This window comes from Haliaeetus albicilla, chromosome 11, assembly GCF_947461875.1.
Source record: "Haliaeetus albicilla chromosome 11, bHalAlb1.1, whole genome shotgun sequence".
NCBI classification, from domain to species: domain Eukaryota; kingdom Metazoa; phylum Chordata; class Aves; order Accipitriformes; family Accipitridae; genus Haliaeetus; species Haliaeetus albicilla.
In genome coordinates, this window is record NC_091493.1 from 5520303 (window position 1) to 5547860 (window position 27558).

The 27558-nt window shown below is 41.3% G+C and overlaps 1 protein-coding gene across 2 annotated transcripts in view; it reads right to left on the reverse strand.

Moving 5' to 3' along the window:
- PRKG1 (protein kinase cGMP-dependent 1) overlaps window positions 1-27558 on the reverse strand; it is a 521708-nt gene that overhangs the window by 161230 nt on the left and 332920 nt on the right. The gene's annotated exons all lie outside the window — the stretch shown is intronic.

Consider the following 27558-nt stretch of genomic DNA (forward strand, 5'->3'; position numbering starts at 1 on the left):
TGGAATTAATCTGCACCGCAAACCTATTCAGTCACATGTATGACAGTACAAATTTTTTCCTGGTCTGCTTGCATCCCAGTAGAAATAAAAAATTAATAAATAAATAGGCAGAAAAGATCAGCTCTAACCAGCAACAGGTAACAGATTGACTGAAACCACACACAGACATAACGAATGCAGAGCACGAAGCCACAAAGGGTCAGCAACAAACCAGCATTGAACCACTGTAAGAATTACTTAGGTCTTCAATGGGAATTTTATATCCAAGTTTGTTTGTTTTCTTTTGCCATAAAGGCAACTTTTCCACTTGTTTGGTAGCATCTCCCTCAGCAAAGGTCTCCCAGGCCAGGCTTGACCTGCTGGTTGAGGTGAGAGGGCAATACAGCAATAAAGAGCCCACCGGCCCAGGGTCCACAGGACTGAGATTTAAGTCAGTCTGGAGCAGGATGAGGGATACAAAGTTAGGTCTCCAAATCTCCTGCAACTACCCTGACCTTGAGGCTGCATCTCCACAACCTTAGAGCCTTGCCCAGAGAGATTGTGGAGTCTCCCTCCTTGGAGTTATTCAAAAGCCATCTGGATATAGTCCGGGGCAACCGGCTCTAGGTAGCCCTGCTTGAACAGCGGGGTTGGACCAGATGACCTCCAGTGGTCCCTCCCAACCTCAACCAGTCTGGTCTCTCATTCTCCATTTTCCATAAAAACTTGATGTTCATCAGTATTCCCAAGTGATGCTAAACTAAACACATAGACACAATGTACGTTCCAGAGGCAGAAAAGCAGCACTGTACCTGCTTTAATTAAAAAAGCTTGTCATTGGTGGGCTAATTAGCAATGCATCTAGATGAAATATTAGCCCAAGCCTAGCACTGAGCTGATACAGCCCTACCAAGGCTATTTCCAAGAACAGGTCGCTCAGGAGTTGCTTTATCACGCTCCATTACACGGTGTAAACACAGTCCTGTGCTCCTAATATTAAACTGAGATCCCCAACGCGTTGCTCTGATTTCAGGAACACTGATGATCAGGTGCAAAGCGAGGAGGGAGGGAGCCCTTGGGACAAGTTTCCTGCTGAGAGGTAAATATAACCCAAAATAAATCATGCTTTTCCTTTCACACAAGGTTTCACTTCTTACTTTGGATCACATAACTGCATAAAAGTTACACTCCATGTTTTGGGAACCTAAAAAACCCAAACCAAACCCATACTTTTTTGCAATCCTGAACTCTGGAGAGCAAGTCCTGGCATGTGCCTTTGGGGTAATCACCCCACCTATGGTTCACGAGCCCTAAACACTCTGGATGCACAATTTGGTGGTTGCTTCTGCACACAGAGAAAGTCCACAAAAGCAAAGGGAGGTCTGAAGACCTTGCAGAGGGCTTGATGGCAAAAGCCAGTATTTTGTCTGGGGCCAAGCATGAAGTGCCTGGTGAACTTAATTTGTGAGCATAATTAAAGCATAATTTAAAAGGAATTATATGAATTCTAGGCCTAAGTATAAAATGAAAGTTCATTATACCAACTCTAGCATTCCCAAATGAGGAATAAACTTGTGGGAGAAGATAATACTCCCAGACATCTGGACAAATTTTACTGTGGTTGCACCATCACACTCCCAAACTGGGGGAGAATGCATCACAGCATATTTTTTTTACAGATAATTATGCCTGTGCAATCTAAGGGAGGGTAGCAGAAGACATCTATTATAGACCAATTGTGTGAGAAACGGGGAAATAGCATAGGAGCTCTGAAAAATTCTGAATCTTACTACTGAGAACTTAGGAAATTTTCCTTCTTTACTTAATATCCCAAGATAAACACAACTTTAACACAGTACTAGAGCAGATAATGGGAAAATCATTGACAAAATGAACTCCAACTACATCACATCACAGAATTACACAATTAACATCACAGATTTATGGTGGGCCAGTATCATTCCAAACAGCTAGAAAAGACAATACAGACAAATTATATTTGAGTCTCATAAGAAGAGGACTTACGGGACTGTCCATCATTTTAGTACCAAAAAAGACAGTACTGAACAAAAGCCTTTATAAAATAGCAGAGAGAAATCATTTATTGACCTGTTAAAAGATGTTACAGATTCAGGCCAACAGAGCTAATAATAACACCGATAGAAGAATAAGATTTGAAAAGAAGAGCAAGATTTTAAAAGATGCTCAAGTGTATAAGACAGTGCTGAACTCTTGGCTTGAGCCTCCAGGCCAATAAAAATATGCCCCCCACTCTCTCCATGACAACATTAAACAGATTGATAAAAAAGATCCTTGCTTTCCTCCAAAATCCACCTGTATTATTTAAATATTTGTGTACAAAAATCAATGTTTTGGAGATTATCTCCATGCAGGTACTTGCACTCAAAGGAAAACGGAGCCTCAGCTCTAAAGGGAGAGCTTGGAGGAAAACAGCTGAGCTGCAAATTGCTGCAAGTGGGAAAATGCATGCTAGGAAAACAAACAGGAGCAGAAGACTCAAAGGAAATCTTTGAAGATATTGCAGCACAGCAAGAGGTAAGAAAAATTACACTCAATTTTTTACAATTTTGTGAAACTTGTGAAAAAGTCTGAAAATATACAAAAGAAAACATTCAGCACTTGAGTTCAGCTGTATTCATTATTTATAATAGAAGAAATCACAGCAAATGCAGCTCCACCTCGTCAAGAAATTACTTGCTCTGTGCCTAACAAAGCAGGATCAAGTAAACCCAGACTTTCTCTGGCAAGTTCTTCTCCAACTGCTTCTTAAAACCCATCAATAATGAAGATTTTAAAACATCCTTGTCACATACTCTAGATAGTAACAGTTGCTACAGCTAGGAAAAAAGATATTCTGGTATCTAATGTTGATGTCTCTCGACAAAGTTTAAAACTCTTCTTCCTACCTGCAGCACACATGAAGGACTTTATTCCACTTTTGTCCACAACCATCTCCACTTTGCCCAGGAACTACACCTGCTGTACACTGAGCCCTAGCAGCCTGCTTAGCCTTTCCTAGCAAGCTGTGTTTCCTCCACGTCTGGTTACCCAGTCCTCCTGTGGACTTTCTCCAGCTGCTTCTTATTCCACATAATGAGGAGCAATTTCTTCACCTGCACTGAATAATATACTGTTGAGAAGTTGCCCTGAAAGGGAAAGATCTGCACTCCAACATACCCGTGTTAAGGTGGGAATCAAGCCCCCATCTTCTTCATCCTCAGTGAATGCCTTGATCACTCCTGGGCCAGAGAGATGATGACTAGGGCTTTCTCTGCTGCCTAATCCTTTAAAGGTATTTTGAGAGAAAGTGGTAAAGCACTTAATTGGAGAAGAAGCTCCAGCTGTGCTACAATTTCCACTCTGAAGCAAACAGCTGAACGGTGATCAGCACTACCCTACCTAAGGCCTCTAACACCGATTAGTCAAAATGAAACCCCTTCCCTATGTGATGAGGTTATGGAATAAAGCTGGATATGGAATAGAGATGCTTTCACAGCTGACATTCTACTCACTTGCAGCCCCCTTTGCTCCTCCAAGTTATTTATGGTGATATGGGTGTTAAAAAGTATTTCTACTGAACTCTGTATGCCTATTTTATAGGGTCCCTTTGCAAAAGTACAGTCCAAGATCCACATGAAGATCCAGGCCACTCTACAAAGGCAGCACATAACAAGGCAAACCAGATCCCTAACTTAAGGAAATTGAGTTTTAACAGCAAATACCAATAAACTCGGTAATTTTTTTTAATCGATACACAAACATCACAATGCTTTTATCACAAAAGATGTGTGATTGCCACCGCAGGTAACAGGATGAGGAGCAACCTCTGACCTTTTCCAGTCTCCCTGCGCCGAGCCTTGTTAGACTCTCTTTTGAGCACAAAAAGGAGAAGTAGCTGCAATGGTGGAGGAGCTGCTCATGCTGGCAGGGAGAAGTGACTTTTTGCTGGCTTATATTTCACACTATTCAGCTACAGAATATTTTGTAGGTGATGACAGTCCATATATGTGGTGAGGGCACCATGGGGAATTGCTTGCTGTCTGCAGGAACGGCAGAGCAGCTATTCCGGTTGGCTCAAAAAGCGACACATTTTCGGAAAGAGCTCAACATGCTGAACAGAGGCTGCCAAAATAGGGGAAAACAGCTGCGCCAAAACGTCCATGTTGAATCTCTGTCCCGATACAAAAGCAAAGATCCGTCCAACCTGAAGGCAGTGGAAGGAAGCGTGAAAGGTCAGAGGTGGTGGAAGGAAATGTGAAAGGTCAGGTTTCCATCCCTGGTGATCTGCAGTCACCGAGCTGCTCTCAACCTTTAGGTAGAAGCAACATCCCCCATTAGCAGCACTTCGATCCACCCTTTTGATTCATCCCATGGGATTACTCTTGTACTAAACCAGCAAGAGCTTCCAAATAATCCTGGCTGCAACCCAAGGGGTTGATTTTACCCTAAAAAATACTCAGTGGCAGAAACGCTAGCACTCTGACAGAACATTTGTCTTCTGACACGCATGAAAACTGCGCAGGGTCATTGGCTGTCTTCTTTCTTCACCCCAACACAAAAGCAGATATTCACTTTCTAAATGCATTTCAAGCTGTGTTCCCCAAACTTTTGAAGGATGTTCATTGAAAGTGCTCATCCAGCTCCGCAGTCGGCAGCAGACAGTCCTCGTGGGTTAACTCTGAAACAAACCCTTTATTATTGTTGGTTGGCACCTAACAAATGCAGTTGTCGCTGTTCTCTGCCTTGGGCCAGATGGGTAAGCATAGTTTAAAAATCAAAACAGCTTAGTAAAAGGAAATTAAGTCTGTCTGCATTCCCTGAAACTCTTTTTTTTTCGCACCCAACTGGAATGAAGGTTGAAAAATGCTAATGTCCTTGCTTTACAACATTTTGGATGCCCCTACAGCACTGTCTCTCCGCTCAGAAAGATGAGGCTAAATCTTACCTAGCAGAAGCTGACGCTTGATTTAGGATACTCACAAAACCCGATGTTTTGAACAACTCAAGCTAGAAATGCTATCTACAGACAGCCACCCACTGGCCATCAAGTTTTGTCTGATAGGGACTGCTGGCTCCGTCGGGATCATGGCCTTAAAAAAAAGAACTAAGAAACATGTCTGCAGCCTTATTCATGAAAGTTTACAGAAATTTAATGTGCAGTCTTTCATGTTGTCTTCTCTTTGCCTTCTCTTAAACTGGGACATGTTGCATCAGAGAATCCCATGTAGTCTCACCTTTCCCATGTTAACATCTGTCCTGACATCTGGTTGGTATCAGTTAAAGTGGGATCTTGTAGAAGATAAGTTTCAGAAGGAAAAAATAAAAAATCTCTATTACTCCTATGCCACATTTGTATCTTAGGGGACAGAGCCTGTCCCTGTCATGTATGTTAATACAGCCATACAGAACAAAAAAAAATGCTGATTACAGAATAAACTCTAACCCAAGCCAGGAAGGCAGAGAGCAGAAGCGCAAAGCAAGCCCTGCCTCTATGTTTTCCTTTGTCCCATATGTGGGATTTCATTCCAGTATTTTAAAAATGCAGTTCCATCCTGGTAAGCAAGTTGCATGCTGAGTTTCAGATCCTCAGTGAAACCATCCCCCAGGGTGCTCAGAGATGCCATGGGGATTATCTGGTGTCGGAAGTGCCCGGCAATGCCAGAGTGCTGAGATCATCCAGTGACTGGACCACGTATCAGCTTGCTGAGGAGAGAATGCAAAAATTTTTGAGGAGGTGGTAGGACAGGGATCCTCTTCTGAACAGTAAGAACAACTGCAAGTAGCACCTGAGGCCAACATGGCTGCTGGATGCCTCTGTGCAAGAGCCAGCGTGCAAGACAGGCAAGCGTGCGGAGTGAGAGAGTTGTATATTCACTTTGTGTTGCAACCTGTTGCATCCAAATACAATTCTTCTTTTCCATCAGATTAATAGGTATTATTCGGAGGATAAACTGTTGGGGTTTTTTCATACACAGTACCCACCACAACAGAAGTGGCAGAAAGTAAGTTCAGAAAAAGTGTATTTAGTTCTCCAGAAACTCAATCCTTACCCTATTGCAAATGTAATTGGTAAGTCAAGGCTAGTTCTCCTGAAGCAATTTCCTGCACGTTTTACTTAGCTTAAAGAATACTAGAGACAAAGGAGAAAGGGAGATGGAGAGTGACAGTTACTCACGCTCGCGTTAATTACTCTTACGTCTGGCCTTGAAAGCAGCTCATACAATGCAACTCTTAAGAAGAAAGAATAGATTTGCTCTGCTGGTGCTGCAGATGACTTGTCTGCATTAAAGCATTACACATAAAGCATTAAAATCATTTGCAATTGTTAATCTCGGAGAAGGTGAAAATGTTATAGGTACAATTTTAAAGCTCTGCCACTCATAGCACAGACCTTATTCTGGTAAATAAACTCCTGAAAGGGGTTTGTAGTTGTCCTGATTTCAGCTGGGATAGAGTTAACTGTCCTCCTAGTAGCTGGTACAGTGCTATGTTTTGAGTTCAGTATGTGAAGAATGTTGATAACACTGATGTTTTCAGCTATTGCTCAGTAGTGTTTAGACTAAGTCAAGGATTTTTCAGCTTCTCAAGCCCAGCCAGCGAGAAAGCTGGAGGGGCACAAGAAGTTGGCCCAGGACACAGCCAGGGCAGCTGACCCAAACTGGCCAACGGGGTATTCCATACCATGGGACGTCACATCTAGTGTATAAACTGGGGGGAGTGGGGTGGGGGGAATCGCCGCTTGGGGACTAGCTGGGTGTCAGTCGGCGGGTGGTGAGCAATTGCACTGCGCATCATTTGTACATTCCAATCCTTTTATTATTGCTGTTGTCATTTTATTAGTGTTATCATTATCATTATTAGTTTATTCTTTTCTGTTCTATTAAACGGTTCTTATCTCAACCCAGGAGTTTTACTTCTTTTCCCGATTTTCTCCCCCATCCCACTGGGTGGGTGGGAGTGAGTGAGCGGCTCCGTGGTGCTTAGTTGCTGGCTGGGGTTAAACCATGACAGTAGTGTATTTTTTTTCTCCCAGACATCTGGTTATAAACTAAGAGATGCTATACGTATGAAAATGGGATAGATGCAGAAAGCAAATGAACTGATCTTTTTCCTTATGAGCAAAAGACTAAAGTAAAGCAAGTGCGAGGGGTTGCATTTTTTTCCTCTCATGATGAAAGGACAATAATGATGCTAATGGATGAAGTGGTCTGCTGACATCATGAGGCCAAACTTCTGATTTCCCTGTGAGGAACGCACATGCGGCATGTGAAACGATCACAAAAGGATGCAGTTGCACACTCTATTTTGGTCCAGGCTCTGTTTATGTTCAATAGGCTGCTCAGGTACTCTGGAGTGCTGTTTTCCCTTGCTTCCGTCAATCCCTGTCTTTCCCTGACAGGGGTTCATTATCAGAGACAGCCCTCCTACTGCATCTCATTTTGCAGTCACTGGGGAAATTGTACAATTTAAAAAAAAAAATTAAATTGTTGCTGTCATGATGAGGGGGAGGGAGAGAAATTAGTAGGTGTGTAAACCCCTTCTACATGCATTCACTCAAGATTATTCATCTTTAGAAGGACAATTGCTCCCAAAGAGCTATAAATGCTCAACAGCAGCAACTACTTTGGAAACCTCACTAAACTTTAAGCAGGCACAGTTTTAGCACTCCTCTCAAGACAGAGGATTCACACTACCCAGCAGTGCTGCTCTTGTGCCAGACTATGGAGGAAACCTATACCTGCTGTTACCATTTGAGTATGCTATGCAATTTTTTCTGCTGTAGCCATTGATATTTCTTCATATTTGCAAATCAAATTATACCTATAGTCCTAAAGGAAAGCTTCTGTACCTTCCAACTCACATGTCTTTTCCAACATTATTATATAGGTTATTAAAGACCATAGCTGTCGCAAGAAGCCTCACAGCCCTGTATCCTGTGTGCTTCGTTTCTATGATCCTGCATTCACACTACAGCCAAAATTAAATTGTCCTTGGCTTGCAATGTAATTATTACCTCTTCAAAACAGCTTACTGTCAAGGAGTTTCTCTCCAGCATTTTCTCCCCATTCTCTGGGAGATATCATGGGAAACGAACCCTCACCCTTCAGCCCCTGTGGACAATCCTGGAGTGGGTGCACTGAGCCCAATTCCTGCTTCTCTGCATGTCAACTGAAACTACAAATGCATCACTGCGGCACCGGAATAAAGGCAAACAAAACCCATTATCTCACACAAGATGTGAATACCGTGCTTAGAAAATGAAAGACATTTGCGACTGACTCTCATGCTGTATCTCAAAAGAGATCTTTAAACACTGATCAGTATTTTGAAGACACAGTAGAGTTTAAAGAAGTGACAAGTTGCATTTGCATGCACAGTCTGTTTTGTCCCATTCCTCCAAACTGGGTATTTACAACATCTTCAAAACCAATTGAAACCAGGCATTTTGTCTCTAACAGATGTCTACTGCACTTGACAGCAAATTGTCATATCTTTTTCACGAAGACACTGACAATACTATTTCTAAAGCATAGACCCTGTTTTGCAATGTTCACTGCTGTTGTAATGCTGCTTCCAGCCTCCCTCCTTTTAACTGTCACCATTAAATGAACATATTAAAAAGATTACTATAGTTTTCTGTCTTCATGATTACATATATACAAAAGAAAAATAAGCTGTGTATGTTTTTAAGGTCATCTGAATCACGAGCGTTTCACGTTCTCCCAGGTGATTTCTTTCAGCACCCACCAAACCAAAGGGACCTGAGAGTTGGGTCCCTAATATTGAACTTTCAAAAAAAAATTAATCGCCGACACAGACGTTGACTGAAACTACACAATTCACAAAGCAAGCATTGAAATATCTAAATATCTTCCTTGTTTTGTAATTGTTAATTACTACAAGAAGAATCAGAAGACTTTTTGCACTAAAGCAAATGAATAACGTAGGATAAAATATATGGAAATCCTGCCCGACACACTCCTATGTAGTGAGTTGGCAGGGGTGACGCTGTGGTTGGCAGTGTCATCAATTGCCAGACACAGCAAAAAGCAGCAGAACTGGCTTTGTGGGTAGTCTTGAACTTCTCACTCTGGATCGATGCATCTGAGATGATTTACTGAGGGACAAGTCCAAACAAAAGCACTTTTAATCAGTATATCATCGCCGAGAATAGTCTTCCAGGTATTGACTTAGTTACCTCCTCTGCAGAGAAGTAAGCTACGAAAAAGGCACCAGAGTCCAGAACAGTTTGTTCCTCTTCACGGTGGAAACACAGGACAAGCACGTTTGCATGAAATGATGAGAGTGACCCCATGTAAATTCATCTCAGAGTGCTTGATAGAGGCATTTGAGACTATCCCACAGACAAGTAGTGTTGGTGCAAACCCCTGGTAACACCAGCAAGTACTGCAAGACATCCAGGACATCCTAACCAGCCTAATACAGTAATTCTAACCCAACACATTGATGGGCAAACTCCCCCTTCCTTCTAATTTCTGACCTGCGCAGCCCCAGGGCAGTGTTGAATAATTACTACTCAGTTGGAGACACAAGAGGAACACTGACTTCAAGATTTGCCCGAGGCAAAAATACACAGCCAGCAAATCCCTTCCTATTTTAAGCGAAGTCATTCTCTCGGCAGTTTGCTCATTTGCTGGTCGCAGCGGAAAGGACAGCTCGCACGTTATTGATTGGGGGGTGTAATTCAGGACATTTATCCTCTGCGAAGCTCTGAAGGCTAACAGATGGTGGCTCGTCTTAATTCCTTATTTCTAATGGCTTTTATTCATACTCTTGGGAATGCTGCTGCTGTTGCTCTCTGTCTTTCTGTAGAAGAGCTCTGTTATCTCTGAATGCCTTTTTAATAGATGTTACAGGGACCTGTGCCTGAGTTGAGTTTGGATCTACTTGAAACGTGTAGTACTACATGTTTTAGGAGGCTCAGCATACTAAACACCTTTAAAATGCTTCTAAAGCCATAGCTGGTACACCTCTCTTTCTCCAGGATAAGCCTCAGTCCTCTTATTGAATTAAAGAAAGGAGAAGAACGATATAATCTTTGAGTTTACCATGTTGTTGATTTTCTTCTCCCCTCAGTAAAACCCTTACATCCCAGGAGTCCAAAATTTGCTATGTACAGTAAGCCTCCGCAGCATTTTTATTTTTTTTGCGCTGAAAATAAAAAGCAGCTGAAAATGAATTAAATGTTGAGGATTTTCAAGTGTTTTAGATTGTATTGGAGAAATAATCAAATAAGCTTGGCAGATTTGAAATACGGTTTGAAAATTCAATTGTTTAAGAAAACATAATCTTGGGAATATTACAGACAGGCAAGCAATATAATGGGTAACAAAAAAACCCAAACCAAAACAAAAAAAACATGCTGGGAAGACGATTTCAATTATTCTGTACAACTCTATTCAGCTGCTGCCAAACAATCTTTGCTTATTGCTTCCTCTGCATTTGCTCAAAGAACAGCCCATCTAGGGGCTGCAACCCTCAAACCAGCTCCCAGATTCTTGATTAGAAGACATTTTTGTTAAGACCAGGTGCAACCCTATGCCCAGGCGCATCCCAAAGTCCCTGTCGGGAGGACGGTGCCCAACCCGCGTGACCTTCAAACTGGAGCATCTTGGGTTTGGATGAGCATCAGTGTAAGCACAGACCCAGCCACAAGGATGTACTGCAACGTGCAACGCATTACAGGTACAATGTGGTTTGGAGAAGGGGGAAACTTTCTGGCCAGCAGTAAGCAGCAAGACCAGCCAGTGATGGGTCAGTTGATCCATGTAATGGCTGCTCTCATGCCAGAGGGGAAACTCTCGGGAAATCTTGCATTGGATCCAACACACGTTGGATCTGTCCCCACTCGAACAGCAACAGATGTTTAACTTTGCTCTATCTAGCCTGTCCTACTTTTCCATTATTTCTTCTGATGCAATATGAAAGCTTCATTAACTTCTATCAATTTATTTAATTAATTGCTAATCAACAGATTACAAAAGATCAGCATGTTACACAAATGTCTCTGTATCCCAAGAAGGAATCTCCACAGGCACACCGCTACATCATTCCTTCTGAGATGACCAGGGACTGAGATCATTGATATTCAAGGATTGTTTGCCTGTGGTTGAACCGCTAAACCCCTTCCACTTGTCCCGTCTCAAAAGAGTGATAAAGACAATATTGAAACTTGAGTGTTTGGGAATTTTTAGTGGGTACTCCCTGAGCCAACATGGTTGATACTTAAGAGAACTTCTGCTGCAGACATGAAATGAGCAGAAGGGAAACCTGACCCTGAAATTAGCCCACAGGCATGTCAGTGAAGGCCAAGAGAGATGGATCTAAAAGGAATTAAGTTGCCGTACTCACTTTTGGCCCCGAGCCCTGTAGCCCAGGATGTGCCACGCTGCCCCTTTTTGCCCATGGCAGCATCCAGTGAGCCTGGCTATACAGAGAGCCTGTCCTCATGAAACAGTCAATCTAGTACCCTATCAAAAATTATTTTAAAAATATAATTTATACCAGTCAGCTTTTTTTTTTCATAGAAAGAAGGTTGTCATGGTAAGATTACGGCTGGCTGACAAAGGCAAACGTGGTTATTTACTGTACATTGATTTATTCAAGGCCACATGGCATCTTAATTAAAAATGCCATTATGTATGTTTCGAAGGAAACACTTTAGATTAAAAGATGACTCTTTGACAGATATCAAAATATAGTTAAAAGAAGTGAGCAAAGGGTGTTGAAAGCAATACCCATAAATCCATTTCTAGTTCACTGTCATTTCTGTTTTATTGATGATCATTCCTCAAGTTTGCAGATGAGGCAATTTACTCCTCTTAGGTGATTAACGTCTCACAAAATGCCCTTTAATAGTCTAACTATTCAATAAGTCATTTTTGGAACAGGCATGCAGATCACAGCCACAGCATCAGAGCGAGCATGCAAGCATTGACTTAAAACAAGGTAGCCAGGTGCTCCCTGATAACCTCCAAAAAAGCTCCATTAACATTCATCGGAATAATGCATTTGTCATTCGATATGGATTCAGAGTAATTATTACCTACATGGGAGAAACATCAGATGGTGAAGATCATCTTACAGGTGAAGGAAGGCAAGGTCCAGTGGAATTAGAAATCACATAAACTGAGATTTTTATCTCATTTCCCATTTTCTAGCAATAAGGCAAGTACTAGAACGGCATTATCTGGGACAGAGCCATCTTCATTTGGGAGCCTATAACACAAGGTTGGACATTTTCTTATAAAGACATGCCTTTTCCTTCCCCTAATAAAGATTCGGTGGCATATGTCTATGGAAGTTGTAATGGATCTTAGTGGCTTAGGGAGACTGTCACTTTTCAGTTGTCCCTTAGACATCCAGGACCTCATGAAGACTGCACTGGTAACAGTTTGCTTATGAAGGGTGGAAATGTATTGAAACATCAGTTTAAGCTGTCATCTGAAAACACAGAGGAACAAGAGTTCCTGGATTTCTGGTGCCATTTGGAAGGTAAATCCCATTAGTCTGGACTTGTAACTCCAGGTCATGGATTGCAAGCCCGGTTTCCTCCAACAGAGGATCCAGGACATGCTGAGCATCTCCCTTCCCTACAACTGCAGTGGACTAGAGGCCATGCTGGACAGGACATCTACTCCCTTCAGACTTCTCTATGTTGGTTTGATTAGCTCAACCTCACCTCCTGTTTAGAAGGAGGGTTTGGACCAGATGACCCCAGGGACCCTTCAAACATGAACTACTCTGTTATTCTATGCTCAGAAAGAAAATGCTGATTTTTTCTGTATTTACCTACTCTAGATAAGGGCTTACACTTTAGTTAGTTGGTTCAAATATCAAGCCAAACTGATTCTTTTAAATAACACCTTTTATCTTTCCACCCTAGCACAAAGCATTAAAAATTATGTGTATATGGATGTGTGTGTTTGTGCACACACATATTCCACTTTGCTTTGAAAGTCATCTTCAAAGTTTTATGTATCTAGCAGTCTAGAATTTCTTGTTAAAATCAGTATCTTATTGATTTGTAGTGTGCTTCAACCAGCTGGTCCTTCTTAGCCTCCTTGTTAGCAGCTTAACAGAATACTAATTCACTCCAGGTCAGCTGTAATTTTCTAAATTATTAAGAAGTTAAGGATTTTTACTATCCCTCTGAGGACACTAAGCCTGATTTGACTTCACCTGTAGTTCAATTCAACAGCATAACTCCTGCAAGCTTGTTCTTTTGAGCTCATTTTCATTGTATGTAATGCCCTTTCTATTTTCTCTACACTTTAAAATACATATTTCTAATTGCATTGTGAACTGCTGGGGCACACGGTGAGTTTGTCTGCATTAAGCTGTAGCAACTCTTTTCATCTTCTTCCAGAAATAATTACACTGGTTTATCGGTGTCTATATGAAGTTTAAATTATTCTTCCTAATATGCATTACCTTGTATTTTTTGAAGTCACAAGTAATATGCTGCTCAACTCCCACAGTTTAAGTCACTCTGGTGATTACGGTCCTCCTTAGTTTTTGGTAATCTATGAGTTGTATTTATTGGCAAGTCACTTGTGTGATATTTCCAGAGACAGTATATAATTGAATTTAAAATGCATTCCTGATGCTCATAAAAGAAATAAAAATGTCACCTTCTGCCTGCACATTAAAAATTCATGCCATGCAAGTAGAGGACAAAGGCATAAAAAGATCATTACGATGCGCAAATGTACTAGATACAGGAAAACGAGACTGGTCTCTGACTGGACATAAAAACATTTAATAGATCTGTGTTCAAATGGCAGTATTTATTGAACTTTTCTAAAGTCACCGAAGAAAAATCGCTCCCATTAGTAACTTGACTAAGTCCACTTTGGCTTGCTTCAAAAATGTGATTTGTACCATTATTAACAAGAATGTGGATCCTGTGTAAAATTAGAATTAGTTCCCTGAAATAAACCCCCCCAAACACCATTTTGTGTTAGGCGATCCTATCCGGACAGTCAAATTGTCTGTGTGACTACTTTTCTGATGAACATATACTCCAAAGGGGAGACTACTGGCATTTTAAATCTATTCCCACTCAGAACAGAACTTCAACATTAGTTTAAGGTTCAGAAATGCATCCCTGACTTTGCTGTGGACAGCTGTCTCCGTGAAACTGGGCCAATGGAGCTGCTGTCATTTGTCTTTTTCCTTCTAAAATGCTGTTCATATGTACCTTCTAGGTTCCTATCAAACTATTTAGATTTTTTTTCATGTCTGAATTTGTATTCAAATCACCGAAAGATTCAAGGCAGCCTGCCCTCATGGCATGGGGCATGGAAATAAAATTCAGAAAATCAAACTATTTTTCTTGACTTGGGCAATCTTCTCAAGCCAACTGGCTGTTGTATCACAATACTCCCCCCCCCCCCCCCCCCCCGCCTTGAATTTTTATCTTAGCTAAAGAAACACTAAGCCTTTCAGGGCAGTCTGCTTAACTCTGATTTTTTGTCTGCTCAGCGCAAAGTAACATTAACAGGTAATTAAGCACACTGTGAGTCATTAACTCCTCTCAAGATTCCCAGGAGACTTCTCAAAATTGGGTCTAGAAGTAGAAATTAAAATCCGTCTTTTGCTCACATGGATTATCTTTCCTAAGCATGAAATATTACGTACAGCCTCCTTTTCCCACATCAGAATTGACTTATTGTGGTTATTGCAGCCCCGACGCCAAGCCCAAGCCCTTCCACCCCATCGCATTTGGCAGCCTCGCTGAGAACCCGGGATCGGCAGCACCACGAAGTGTGTGCGGGCTGATGAGTTTTCCTCCTCTGCCTGCCCTAATTCAAATGCAAACGCCTCCAGGAATTCAGTATTGAGGATTTTCTATGCTCCATGTTGTTATCGTGCTGATAGCTTGTTATTCCTAAGATACTTTGTAGAGTTATTTAAATACAGTAGTTGGAAATGATTTAACCTAGCAGAATATCTCAGTTCACACTCTAGCAGCAGGCAGGTTGGCTGGAGGTGGTTTTTATACCTGGCCTGGCATTGCTCTGCACCTTCATCTTCTCACCCCGATTAATTATTTTCTGACCAAAATCCACACTAATAGGGGACTTATCTTTTAAGTAGCAGCATCAAGGTGCAGCTGATACCTTCTAAAGAGGCAGAAAAACCTTCAGAGCAGGGACCTCCTCCCCAGATCCTCAAAGTGCACACAAAAAACAAAAGCCGTAATTCCAAAACTAAGACCAAACCATCATTTTAATTAAAATTCATCAACAATCAGCCAGGAAAGCCAAGAATACTTGTTCCTCCAAATACAATATTTATTAAACCAGAGTCATGCAGGTCTGGCCTTCAAAAACTATTCCTAGGTGCTACCACAGTTTGCTGTATGGTTTTGCTTCAAAGGTCTCAGGAAAATACCTGCACCAAGGAAACGCCAAGTGTGCTGGGCAGGCTGTTCTCAGCCTTTCCTGGGGAAACTGCTCTGTCTGGCAAGGAAAAATGCCTTACGTGGCCAGCAAAAAAAAGGTCTCATGGAAGCGAGAGCTTCCTGAGATCAAGGTCAAGCATTGGTGAACACCTGCACTTCTCTTCAAGTCTCTTCATTTGGAATCTCTTTGCCAGCAGAGATTGAGAATGGGCCACCCCAAGTATTTGACACCACCATGGTTAGGACATCATCCCGAGGAGCATGTTTAGGTCAGCCCAAGAACGAGAAAAGAATTTGATCAATCAGATACAAATCAGTATGTTTTGGTTTAAAGCAGACTGAAGAAAGAGTAGACCTCTGTTTCTCTCTGGTTTGGTGAAGGCTCCTACGCTCACACTCAGTTTTTCACTTCTGTTGGAAGGTCCCAAATAGGAGCCAGATTCTTTGTTTTCTTGAAATTAACATGAATTTAACACTTACAATTCAATGAAGGGGAAAATGTAGTTCATTAAAAAAGCCTTTCTTTTTTTCTGGTCAGCTCATGAACTAAAATCCCTCTACCCCGGGCACTCCCATCTTTACACATGTAATAGGAGCAAAGTCACAAGAAAATGGGCTCACATCACTTAGAGAGTATTTACACACGTACTGTGACACAAAGAGAGACACCGTGAATTAGGGGCGAGGAAGACGAAAGAATCAATTTACCAAACCTATAATCTGTGGGAATTTAGTGATCAAGTAAGTTAATTTTACTGGCAGGATTTCACACTAAACAAAAGCTTCTGAAAGAGATCTACTGTCATAAATGCCAATGGCTACTTTCTGTAACAATTTATTTTCTGCTAATTATACTCGCCTATCTTTAGATCAATACTTTCTATATCAATACTTTCTATATCTTCGTACTTCAGCATGTTAAACCATTCTGAAGGGAAACTACTATTTGTATGTATAAGGCAGATTGCCAAGTCTCAAGACAATTACAAATAATAAATGAGATACACATCTAAACAGTTATTTCTAATCACATTAAAGGCTTTGTACTTAATCTTTCTTGTACTTTGCTAATACAAAACACAACAAATACCAGATTAAAAAACATACTCTAGTCAGAGAGATGAATCAAGATGTGCTTGGAGAACAGCATACGCAGGGCCTTTTCTAACCTTCAAGCATACCACAATAAAAACAAGAACCTACCCTATTCAATGTGTTTTCCTGTTGGAAAAGCATCTTCACATTTGAATGTGCAAATAACCTTCCCATTCTCACATTATCACAATACACTGCCCCTGTAACAATGGACCACAATGGTCAAAGCAGCACCAACACAGTGTTTCTCTTGCAACTATGAATAATTCTGACACTTCAGTCTACTGCTGTCTTATCTGCTTGACTTCTCAACTTCCCACAGTCCTCCTTCAACCAGTTTTGTACATCGGTGGATGTAGTCTACATCCAAGACTGCAGACTTTGCACACCTGTATGCTGCACTGTCCATCCAAACAAGCAGTGTTCAACAATCACAAGCTAAAAATACCTCAAATACTCAGAAAAGCACGGACTTGGGCTGAAACAATAGTAAAGGCATGAGTACCACTTTCAAAGCATTCCCCTTGGAGTGAGTTTCTTCCTTGTAAAGGCTACTGGTTCATGCCAAAAGACATTGCAAACATTTTTTCTTGCCTTTGAAGATCAATGTCCAATATCATACAATGGGTTATTTAAAGAGAAGAATAAAAACCAATGTAGGGTTCGGTGTTCGGAAGATCTCGCGATGTCACGGAAAGTTAGAGGGTTAGTCGCAGCCTTATGATGTATCTGTAATCCCGCCTACCCTTGTTAGTATAAAAGGAATTAACTGTGCAATAAAAGGCGGCAGTTGGCGCTCACACTGTGTGTATTATCTGTCTCTTTCCCTGGTCTGGGCCGACCAGTGATCTAATCGCGGCACCTTGATATGTGGCGAACGCTACAAACCATCATCTTCATTATATTTCTCACCTTGTTCCAAGTTACAGGACAGAGAGAGAGAAGCGTGCAGAGGACAGATGCAACGTTTGGAACCATGTAAATCGCAAAGAGATACAGAAAATATCCCCAACAGCTGGCCAAGTAGCGGGACAAGCTTTATGAGCCATCAGCACCCATCATGCTTTACAACCCATGTCCAGACCACAATGGTAATCTCACACTGCTCTCAGGCAGTCTGTTGGGTGAAACTCAGAAATCCACTGCCATCGCAGCACAGTGATAACCCCAGTGATAACAAATTAAGAGGTACTAGATAACTAAAAGCAGTGAAAGTTAAACTCAATAACAAAAAAAAATTAATTCAGGAAATATCTGACATACTCCCTTTGCTGCTAGGTCCATCGGTAGTCATGGGTGGTTCTAGGGGTTTTGTCTGGGTATCAAGTGGAGGAGCAGAACCTGCCACGGAGCAAAGAAAGAGTAAAAGCTCCCCAAGCCACCTTCTTCAGATTTATTTCAAACATTTGTTAAAGCCAATTTTCTTCTTCTACCTGCCAAATTAGCTATTGATGAGCTCACCAAGCTGTATGTATGCGAGACAAGTAAGTATAGTATTGCAATATATGGGAAATAAAAGTGGATAAACACCATCAGATTGCATTAGTATAACACATTTAAGCACCCTTCATCCTGAACGTTTTGCAGAGATACAATCTAAATACAGAAAGGATCTCTTTTCCTTATGAATCACTGTTGTTATCCCATGAATATAACGCAATATTATCACAATATTTCACTCACACCTCTAATTGCACCCAAATAGCAAACTAGCAGCTTTTTCTACACTGAGGCTTCATCTCCAACGCAGCGTGGTTTCACGTCTCTAGCAGACGCTACAGCATCTTTTTGTAATGTCAAGGCCAAAATTAGATGTGCTATTCCTTGCCAAAGAGTATCAAAGGGTGGCCTCACTGCACGCTTCCTAGCAGACAACCCAACGGAGGGTTGGAGTTTAATGAGCTATTCGTTTGGAAGCATGCCCGGTTCTTTACTTAATTTGGCCTTTAAACTCCGATACAGTTCAGAGTACAAGATGTGCTCCCGAGTTATGCGTTGAGACAAGACGAATTCAAAGACCCTCTCCCTATTCTTCATCTCAATACCGTTTGTTTTGTATTCAGCAACACGGTTTACTCGCAGTAAGCAACTGTTTCATCCAGATTACTAACAAAGACTAAAATCTAGACCAGTTCATGCGTTTTATGCTCCCATATGCATGGTTCCAATTTGCAGAGGAAGTAATAATTAATTTTATTTCAAAGCTCCTAAGAGCCAGTGCATGCTATTTCATTTTTGCTTGAACAAACATAGACTTCAACACGTATTAATCCCCAAAGGACTTCCAATCAGCAAAACATGATTACATGATTTTTATTCAAACATGTACATCTGAAGGGTTTTGTGTTTATTAAGAGTTAACTGAACTGACAGCTAATCAGACTCCTGAAGAAATCTTTGTTCTTGTTGAAATACATTTTTTGCAAAGGTTTACCAAATGGCACGGGGAAAAAAGAAAGAATAAAAGAAAAAGATTTCAGGGACAAGTGGCACATCAGTTTCCATTTTTCCATCAGTCTGTTTCTCATCCACAGCTAGGTTAGCTGGGCAGTGTGATAACTGTCAGCCATCCATAAGGAAAGATGAAATGAAGGCTACAGCCTTTGATATGCAAGTTTGCCTACAAAACCGTATCGGTGGGGTTTGGTTTTTTACACTGTGGTTCTCTTCAAAAGTACCAGCCAGCCTTTGCCAGCAGAGAAGAAACCCACTTCTTCATAATCTGTCTAAATGTCTTTAAGTAACAGTTACCAAAATGCCTCCACTTGTGAACCTGTATTGGATCTTTCCGATTTACAGAAAATAAATGCCAATTGGATCACGTGAAGAAATAACACCTTTCTTTGATTTTTGCCATCGTCTTTTTTACTGACCCCACTAGAGGAAGGTTGTAGCTGGCAGACAAAGGTGTTGCTGACATTCCTCCTATCCTGCAACCATTTATTTCTTAAAAGAAGAACTAGCACCACCTAAGCACCACATTACTCTATGGGGTGTAACTCCAGTTATCCTAAGTTTTCCTCTCTTCCCCAGCCATCACAATTTAACTTCCAATGCTCTGATACAGGCTGCACATCCTTCAGACCAGGCAATCTGTTTTAGATCTGTGTTTCTAAAGCGTCTTTTACAATGGAGGCCAAAGCATGTTTTTAGCCAACACCACGTTACTAAGCACTACTAAAACTGGTGCCAGGAGAAAGCAGCAATGACAGAGGCTGTTTTCATCAAGCAAAATGCCGGGTCTTTGCACTGCAAAACCACTTAGTAAATACTAAACAGCTTTACAGCAAATTTAAACTTCAGTGAATCCTTCATAAAAAAGTGGACTCCAAGTTAATGCACTGCTAACTACTTACTGACATTGTAATTCCTGCCTGAATGTTTCAAACCAAATTCCAATGTCATCAGAAGTCTTCTATCTCCACTCAAACCTGAGGCACGACTTTGAGGGTTTGGGAATGGTGTAAGCATGGGCATAGATTCAGGGACCTGCTGTAAGGGACACAGTCAGCTGAGACACAGTCATCAAACATTAAATATTTACTATTTGCCCTCTAAACTTTGACATTTTACTCATGTTTTCATTTCCTTTCCAGACCTCAACTTTCCTGTCTGTGTCTTGATGCTTAGGACTTGCCGCCATATCAGAATCTATTAGTGGCAACTTGTATTTGTCAAAGCAATGTAACAAGTCTGATAATAAAATTACTCCATGTTTCACTCATGCAAAGTGTGTGGAAGTTGCACACCAAGGTCTTCTCTGTAGCTTCATCAAAACCACTCTGGAAATAAATGAAAAATTTGTTCTGCAGTAGCTAAATACAGAGTTTGAAACCTCAGACAGCTTTCTTGCACACGCTGCTATGTTTTAGGAATGTTATCACGTCCATTCAGTTCTAGACATGACAAATCAAAGGATAAAACTCAAGTATATGTACGCCCTGTTGCCACTGCGACCTCCTCAAGTGCATCAGTTAGTTAGACTTTCATGTTTTCTATTTTGTCATGTAGTTTTAACACTGGAGCTGGAAAAGGAAAAAACCACCCAACAAATGTCCCAGTCCTTAAGTCTGGATGACTACAAATAGCTACAGCTTGAGATTCCCACCAAGCTGCAGTGGTGTCACCACGGCCAGGAGGAGGACATCCCCACACACCTTTCAGCTGAAAGCTCGTGCGTTGGCAAACCACAACCCCAAGTGTGCAGAAATATATAAAAGAGCCTAAAATATGATGTCAAACTACACACAGGCTATTAGAAAGGTAACTGCTGTTTATTGTCATTTCAGTGCCCACCAGGTCATTGTAAAAATAAGCCCGTTTAAGACTCAGCAATTAAACTAATGTAAAGAAGCAGCACTTAGGCATCAAGTTAGCCTTTTCCACTAGCGATTAAGCAGTTGCCATGGAAATGAAGCTGATCCTGCCTGACCTATTTTTCTTGTATGTGGTGGTCATCATGTGAAGTATTACTTCTTGCTGTGGTATTTTGCCTTGATAAATATCTAAACGTGAAATAAAAAGATCAGGTTTTTAACTACTCAGGCATACATAACCCCCCTTTTTTTTTCCATCAATGCTACTGACTGCAAAAGTCCCACCTATATTTATTTAACGGTCAATTTTTGAAGTACAGTTCACATTTTCAGACTTTATTTGAAATGTGACATCACAGGAAACACATGCCACTACTTTGAAGCCAAAGGTATTCTGAAGTTTTTATTATTGCAATAAAAAAGAAAGAGACTGAAAAAGGAAGACAGCAAGGTGATGCAAAATCACTACACACCATGAGTCTACTAGAAAGCAAAACAAAGGTGATGGGTACAATTCTTGCTAAGAAAGTGGCATTTTCTATTTATGATGTCTACTCAACACTGGCTGAGTAACCAGCATACCCATGTTGGTATTCTGCCACCACTCTCCTCTGAGACTGGTATGGCAGAAGGGCAGGCTTTTCCACTCGTCTTGAACCAGCTCTACCTTCATTCATGGCTATCCAGTTGCTGCCAGATTCATTTCATTCCACCCGGCCTAGTGCCAGTTGTCCAACTGTGACACCAAGACACAAAGAGGCACCAACAAATCCAAAACTGGCCCATGAGATTCCTCCTGAAATCCTTCCACAACAGTATCCTCAACCAAACATACACTTTGACCTCTTGAGGACAGAGATTCCCCCACCTCTCGGGTGACCTGTCCTGACCCGCAGCATCCTTTGAGAAAAGGTATTTGCTCTCTTGTCCAGCCCAAACCTCCCACACCACAACTCATGGCCGGTGCCCCTTGTTCTATTACTTGCCAGTACCAAGAAGAATTTGACTCCATACCTTTGAAACTGCCCCTGCAGTAGTGGGAGACTGCTCTTAAATCCTCTCTTAACCCCCCATGTCAATCTTAAGAGGCTTATCTGGGGCCCAAACCATATCGCTCCAGGTGTGGCCTCTCCAGCACCAAGCAGAGGGACTAAAAGCTTGCCTTGACCTGCCAGCTGTGCTCTTCCTACTGGACTATTCCAGGTCCTTTTCTGTAGACCTCTGATCCAGTCAGTCCCCAGCCTCTGTCGATGCATGGGGTTATTCCACCCCAGGAACAAAACCTCTACCCTGTACTCCATGTTGAGTTTCATGAGGTTGATTTTGTCCCGACAGACAAATTTCTCAAGGTCTCTTTCAAATGAAGGTCCACTTTTTGGCTTGGCATCAACAGCTCCTTTCCCCTAATTTATCCCTGGACACACATTTGCTGAAGATTACTCTGTTGCACCATCCAGACTGTCAATGCAGATGTGGAGTATCTGCCTCAGTATCAACACCCACCATACTCCGCTTTTCACTGGCACCAGCTAAACATCAAAGCTGTTAATTACCTCTCTTCAAGCCCAACAGTCCTGCCAACTTTCAACCCATCTAACCATCCATGCGTTCAGCCCATTTGTCCTCAGCTTCCAAATGACAACACTACAGCCAACAGTGTCAAAAGCCTTTCTAAACCCCAAACAAATGACATCCGCTGCTCTGCCCTCATCCTTGTAGTCATTACAACATGCAAGGAATCCATCACCGAGAAAGCAGAGATTTCTTTCATTATTTCTGAGTATTCCATCAACAAATTATTCAGCCCTAAAGCTGCATTTTTCATCAAATAAATGGTTTGCCAAAATGCTTTGCTTGGCATTGTATATTTGCAGGCAAACTCAGATTTTTCATTAAGATCAAAAGACAGTTTGGATACACAGTTTTCAAACATGAAGCCTAAGATATCCTTCTAGCAATTAGTCTGTACTCAAACTTTTCCACCAGCTGTGGAAGAAAAGGCACTTTTTCTACTACTTTCTCTCCCTAACATTGCACATATTTTAAGCATTTCAATTTGCACGCAGATGAGCATGGTTTCCTTCGAGCCCATTAGTAATTTTCTACAAGTTTTGTTTTCACCAGAGACCTCAGCTGGTTTTCCAATTACTAACTCAAGACAATGAACAGTTTTGCAAGGAGAAAAAGTACCAGCAAACATAACCCAAAGGCATGACTGACCCCAGCAAGACTCAATGCTTGCATACAAGCACTGGTAAGAGTGTTTCTCTGCCACGGACTTTCACGGTTAATAGAACACCATCAGTGAAAACCACTGGGATTCATTTAACGTGACTGGTCCACTGCCTATTTAACTACCTTTGGACAAAAAGAGAAAAAGCAGTAACAGACTGACACTGATTTCTGGAAGCCATGCTGCATACAGAATAACTAAGGAAGAACATCTAGGCTGTTACTTACAGCCCAGTTTTCAGTATCTATTGGTTTAGGGTGTGGGTTGATAGACTGCTCAGTCCCATGCAAGCATCTCTAAAGCTGCCTCATTTGGGCAAATATATTTATCAGCATCATCAAAGTACTCCTCCTGGTTTGTAGATGAAGGTGCTTAATCAATTGTAATTGAAAATCTGTTAAATAATTTAAGGCACGTAAAAACGTTATTTACTCCCAAGTCTTCTAACAAGCTGAGGGCTTCCATATGCAATCTAATACACTGCAGTGAAATTCAGGCATTTCTTCTTAGAATAGGGGAAGAAAAAGTTACAGAAACTAAACTTCAGCCTGTAACCTGTCAAGAAATGCTCAGGTTACTCACTCATTTGAAAAATAATAATAATAAAGATAATACTCCTCTTTTCACATAGGAGCCGATATATGTTAATACGTAATTATTAGCTGAGCAAAAGAAAGTTAAGTTTGGAAGCATCCAACTGCATTTCTAGCAGTATATAAAAAATTTCAGAGTGGCTGCCACCAAGGCAGCCAGTCTCACTTTTCCTGGTTAAAAAGCAAAATATTTTAAAGCAGACGTCTGACACTGCTGAAATCCTCTTGAGCATCACTGAATGATTCCTTTGAGGACAGGAGACTGTCAGATGCTTTGGTAGGTATCTATTTGTAATTTGAGCATGAAAATAGACACAAGAATAGGGACTGTCTGGTGCGATAACATGTTGGATAGGTGGGTAAATGTTTCTTTATGAGAAACGTCAGACACAAGGATGAGCTCTGAAATGCCTGTGACTATCAAATCGCTGCACACTAACCAAGGGCTTCAGAACCAGATTTGGGGCCCATAAGGGAAAAGAGTTAAATGGGTCATGGGAAATGGGAAACTTATCCTTGAAAACGTTAGGAAACAGACCTGGAACTTCAAGTCTGTCGTGTTGTCTTTGCTTTTCACCCAGCAAGGTGAGTCTACCTTGCTGAGACCTTGAGAGCACTCAGATGCAAACCCACCTCCTTGGTCTGCTGTGCTTGTGCTTCCCCTTTGATTTCCAACCCATTGATTAACAAATTCATAATCTGATACTGATCACTTAAAAGGAGCTGAAGTGCTTTGACCTCTTCAGATGGGAGCTCTGGACTCTTGGCCCAATTCAGCCACCCTGCTCAAACCATTGGTGAGAGATGTTATGTGTGGGCACACAGACAGCATGACAAAATGGGAACATCTGTGGCCATAGAAGAGAAATAAATGGACGATCATCACACCCCTTGCTACTTTCTACATTGCCAGTAAACTGTATCAGTATTGTTTTATACCTGAAGCAGTGAAGACTATTGCATTTCACCTGGATAAAGGCCCCAGGCCACAGGACTGAGTTTTCTGTGATTCCTCCTAAACTTTAAAACTAGTATCGATACTTGCATCATCATTCTTAATGGGTATCCTTTCAATTACAAGTAAGAGATTAGTAAATTGTAAAAGTCAGATAATAAACTAGGTACTCTGATTTCTGGTGCAACACAGGACTTAGGACTTTTTGAACTAACTGCTCAAAGCAGAACACACTTTTTAGAAAAATATTAAAACTTGATTTTGAAATTAATGATACAATCCATCATAATCTTTTTCATATTGTTTCAATAGTTAAGAATTACCTTTGTCATAACACCAGACTTATTGCTATCCTAACTCAACTTCTGGCCGCATTCCTTCCTTTTTTTTAAGAGGCTTTTATTAAAGACTTTTCCCTGCAAAGACTCCTATCAACTGTGACCGTGTTACTCTGTTGTCTTCTCTAGGTTAGACTAGATGTACTGAGCTCCTTGCGCCCCTCAGCATCATGCATCTTTTCCAACTCCCATACTCACTCCCATGGCTCTTCTATCAACTCTATGCAATGTACCTCTGTGTCCCTCCTGAATTATGGACACCTGAGTTGGGTGAGACCTTGCAGGTGCAGAGAGCACACCATATGCAAGCTCATGCAACTGTCCTGGTTTTGACTGTCGGTCCAAGGACTTCTTCAATCTTTTTTGACCTAGCATTGCATTAGTTTCATTTCCAGCCACTGATGCAGACCCTCCAACTCTTTTCTAAGCTAGCTTTCAGCTGCTTCATACCAGGTCAAGCTCCTCACAGGTGTCTGATTACAGAGTGTCAATGCTTCCACACTTCTCATCCAGCTTTGTTTCCACAATGAAAGACCAGAAAAAAACTTCCCAAGGCTTACTTCTCACAAGCCCACTGTTTCTCACAATCCTGTCATCTTCTTTTACAATCTGAATGCCATTTCAGTTGCTACATATTTTGTCCAAGACCAGTAACAGCCCATTTAATCAACAGCAAGCTGACATAAACTCTGCCTTCCACTTCTGGAAGCTCTGAGCTGTTGCAAGATTCATTAAAATCAGTGTTAATGACCAAAAACCCCACCCTCAATAACTCTTAAAATAATTATTTGATGAAAGCTACCTAGACTTGTTGATTTTAAAATAACCAATTCTAATAGAATTTCATCATCAACATACTGAACAGCTGGATTACTGCGTATTTCCACCATTTCCAATTCATTTTTCTTTCTTTAGACAGCATTACCATTTCCACACCTTACAACCCAGAGCGGGGCCAATATTATAGCGACTATGAGTTTTTTCCTCTTGCATGGCCCTTAGCACTCTTAGTTCTGTATTTTTTCTTGTATGCTTTTGTTTCTTTTATCACATGTCTATACTTCACTTTTCTATAGTTCCTACTTCATCACCACCACCCTTCTTTAGATACCCTGAAAGACAGTCATTAATGTCAGTATGCTTCAGCGGCTGCCTGTTGATTTACCTATCTCCTAAGTGCCGCATTTCATCTCAATGCTGTTTTGTCTTCTATCTCTCTCTTCCACTCTTGTTACGGGGTCCCAAACTGGAACTGTCCCCAACTGGGCTGTTTGAACAGCTGAGTACCTCTGAGAGCCCATGGGTGCTTTTGGTTCAGGTTGGGCTGAACTGCTACCCTGCACTGCTTCACCTGCATGCCACCGAACTGGTCAAGTATCAGGGCTATCTTCTAGTTCCCATGATGACATCGGGTCTATCTTCTATTTTACAAGATCAGAAACTGCCTATTCCCATCTCTCTACAGCTCTGCAGAATGTCTCTGTACTTAATCCATCCACTATAAGTGCTCATCCACAACAATCCATCCACAACAGCTGCTCATCATTAGTTATCTTGAAGCAAAACATAAATGTGAAGCATAAACCATGCTCTGAAAAACCTCCCAAACGTCTCATCTTTCGCGATTCATCCATCTTCAATGCTTTAATACCAAGCATCGCTGTTGAGGTCTGTTCTGCCACAGCTAATGCATGAACGACTAACCTGGGCATTTTAAATAGTTGATAGATCAAAGGCCCAGAGTTCATCGCCATATAGCATCTGCAAAATAATAACCTAACAAGTCTTTCCCAGTTATTCTGGGTTGTGTCCTCAGGTCATCTCTTATAAGGGAAACCTCAACGAAGACATCCAAGGCTGTCCAGGATGTAGCTAACCTACTGCAGATCTTGACTCGGAGATCATGCTACCTTTCCAGAGTCCTAAATTTTAAGTCACCAGAGTAAAATAACCTTAATACCTAATGATTTCAGCTACTTTAATATTTGCAGTGTAAAGCCCAAATCTTAATCAGTCTACTCATCACTACATTTCAGCAAGCAATGGAAAACAGTCTTCTTGGTATATACAGTCACAACCATCCACATAATATTACAATACAAAATGTTAATTTTCTAAGAATTAATTACTTCAAACAAACCCTAACACCTTAATAACTCTCCGGTTAGGCCTAATGTTCTGCATCGAGCTGTGAAGAGCTTGACTTCTTTGCTGCTGCAGAAAACACAAATGTCTAAGTCGTTTCTCAGCCTGGTTTGCTCTGGAGCTCAAAAGCCACTGTCCTTCGAATCATGACAGCAACTAATAGGCAGTGAGCCAGGACTGGTTTTGACCTGACACAAAATTACTGACAAGAGTTTTCTTTCTCCAAACAAGCAGGATGTTGGATGTAACCATCCCCAATGGCTCTGAAGCATCACCGCAACAACAGGGGACCAAATTGTGGTCCGTTTGTAACAGTATAAAACCACGCTAACACTTGGTTTACCAGTAATTATGTCCTGTTGATTGATCTGTACCTGAGATCACACTCTACAGGTGTTGAAAAGTAAAATGTGATTGTCATCATGGGAAGAAATGATAACCGATGACAAAAAA